Source organism: Phyllostomus hastatus, unplaced genomic scaffold (assembly GCF_019186645.2).
Source record: "Phyllostomus hastatus isolate PE091 unplaced genomic scaffold, TTU_PhHast_1.1 phas_contig_524, whole genome shotgun sequence".
NCBI classification, from domain to species: Eukaryota; Metazoa; Chordata; class Mammalia; order Chiroptera; family Phyllostomidae; genus Phyllostomus; species Phyllostomus hastatus.
This window is the reverse complement of record NW_025333900.1, coordinates 13,303,746-13,306,510: the sequence shown is the minus strand read 5'-3', so window position 1 is coordinate 13,306,510 and position 2,765 is coordinate 13,303,746. Positions and strand designations below refer to the sequence as shown.

At 42.9% G+C, this 2,765-nt stretch overlaps 1 pseudogene; it reads right to left on the bottom strand.

Moving 5' to 3' along the window:
- Positions 1-570: 570 nt before the first annotated feature.
- Positions 571-1,750, bottom strand: LOC123823975 (annotated as a pseudogene).
- Positions 1,751-2,765: the final 1,015 nt, after the last annotated feature.

Below are 2,765 nucleotides of genomic sequence, written 5' to 3'. Positions count from 1 at the left end.
ATAAATTGAAAGTTTAGTGTTTACCCACAATTAGGCACCTGCTGGTAACTCCTCTACTTCAAGAGGAGAAATAAAGACCAGTTTTTAAAATAAGAGAATGGAGTCCCATTTTATGAGTATAATAGTTTTGGCCAGAAATCTGTTAACATCTACCCTAAAAGCAGATACATGGACAGTCACAGATTATCCTTGATTTTGGTTATGTTCTGTTTATCTTGAGCTGGAAGACGTAGGGTGTATAGATTTGAAAGTTAGTGTCAGAACTAAAGTGAGGTAGGCTAATTTCCTGTTATCCAAGCAACTGAAGGGTAAAAGCCTGAAGGTTGAAATAAAGGGTTTGCTTTTTCCCCCTATAAACACAGGTGGGCAGTACAATAAGACAGCTGTGCATGAAAATTGCTTTGTACATCTCTGTTCCAGACAGCCACAGACAAGGTGCTTTTTATACATCTGCTCACCCATGCCTACAACAAGAATTTTCCAAGACCTGGGGTGATTGTGGCTTCATCTGACCCCGGATGGCAGTCCATCCTGTAACCACGTCCCCTGTTCTCTAGTCACTGCTGGGCCTCAAAATTGCAGCAAATAGTCCTCAGTCAGCATCTGGGCCTCCCTGACAATCAGGTCTCTGGTGACTTGAAGGGCCGCAGTGAGGGAACGCAGCTGAATCTTCGCATTGATGCCACCAGAAAGTCCGTTCTCAGTTTCTGCTGTTTTGGTCAATAAATGTATTCAGACTGAAGATGGAAAGTCTGTGCACAAACAGGTCTCTGTCAGAGTATCATGCAATGCCAGCGCCTTCAGAGTTTTCAGCTCCGTAATATTTCTGTAGGCTGCAGCGAAGTCTGGGTTCAACTTCCAGTCCAGAAGGTTGGCGATGTCTGACTTGAGCAGGTGCCCCACACAGGTGTAGACAGTCCCCTCTGTCACTTTCCCACAGGCCACAATGGTGCTCTGGAAAGTGTTCAGAGCCCCTCACATATCTCCATGAGAAAGAGTCACAAGTGCTTTCATTCTGTCCTCACTTATATCAACTTTCTCTTCTGCATATTCCAGGCATAGGACCATGAGTTGAGTTGGGGGACTGCAAGGCAGGGATGCTCTTTGACAGATGGTTACAGATGAGGCAAAATCTGGTATTTTCAGTGAATTTCTCAATCACTCTCCTCAAGGTGTTCTGGGCATCTTGAGTCAGGGCATTCATTAGCTTCGCCCAGTATCATTAGTTTAAATCCTTCCTTAAATATTGTCCTTATGCTAGCAGAGCTCGGGATTGGTCCCCAAATGGTATCTATTCCTCGGTCATCTGAAGTGTTCAGCTCCAAGGCTACAGAGCTGAATTCTTTGTCTTGTCCGGCTTTTCCCCCACAGGCTAGAATGGTGGAGGATGTCTTTCCTGTCCTTGGAGGACCATAGAGAAGCAGGCGGGGCAGTCTATCTTCACTGATACATTTTTGAATGGTACTTAAAATGTCCTGATGAGAAATGAGGTCACTCAGTGTCTGTGGCTGGTATGTTTCAACCCTCTGTGGCTCGGCTTGGCCACAGGTCTGGGGGCGGTGGGGTGAGGACTGGCTGGGGCCTGTCCACCCAGCCGACCCCCTTCCCCACGGCAGCCTCACAGCAGGTGGACCTGCTCCTGCCAGGGCAGGTTCCTGACCTTGGACGCTGAGGGCTGCTGCTGCTGCTTGTGCTTGTGTGCGAAGGTTTCCATGGCAGGGTGCTGAAGATGTCCGGACATGCTGAGGTCAGGTCTCCCTGGGGTCTGCACAGATCTCGGATATTTTTAAATGTTAATTTTTCCTATCCATGAGCACGGTATGTACTTCCATTTATTTGTAACTTCTTCCATGTCTTGTAATTTTCTGAGTATATGTCTTTTACCTCCTTGGTTAAATTTATTCCTACCTATTTTTTTAATGCAAATTGTAAATGGGATTGTTTTAATTTCTATTTCTGATAATTATTAGTGTATAAAAATGCAACCAATTTTTAAATAATGAATTTTATATCCTGCTACTTTACTGAATTCATTTATCAGTTCTAGTAGTTTTTTTTTGGTGGAATTGTTAGTATTCTTTATGTATAAAATGTCATCTTCAAATAATGACAGTTTTACTTCTTCCTTTCCAGTTTTAATGCCTTTTATTTCTTCTTGTCTGATTGCCGTGGCTAGGACTGCCAGTACTATGTTGAATAAGAGGCGAAAGCGGACATCCCTGTCCTGTTCCCACTCTTAAGGGAAACACTTTTAATATGAGTTGAGCATGAGGTTGGCTGTGGGTTTGTCATACACACCCTTTATCATGTTTAGGTATGTTCCTTCTATTCCCTCTTTGCTGGGAGTTTTTATCATAACAGCGTGCTGGATTTTGTCAAATGTTTTTTCTCCTGTGATATAATTACATAATTTTTACTCTTTGTTTATGTGGTGCATTACGTTAGCTGATTTGCAGACACTGTACCAACCTTGCATCCCGGGGATAAATTGCACCTGACCATAGTGTAAGATCTTTAATGTATTCCTGAATTCCGTTTGCTGATATTTTATTGAGGAATTTTGCATCTATGTTTATTAGGTTATTGGCCTATATTTTTTTCTTTGTAATGTCTTTGTCTGGTTTTGGAATCAGAGTAATGCCGGCCTTATAAAATGAGTTTAGAGGCCTTCCCTCCTCTTGAATTTCTAGAATAGTTTGAAGATAGATGTTAATTCTTTGAGTGATCGGTAAAGTTCACCTGTGAAGCCATCCATTCCAGGGCTT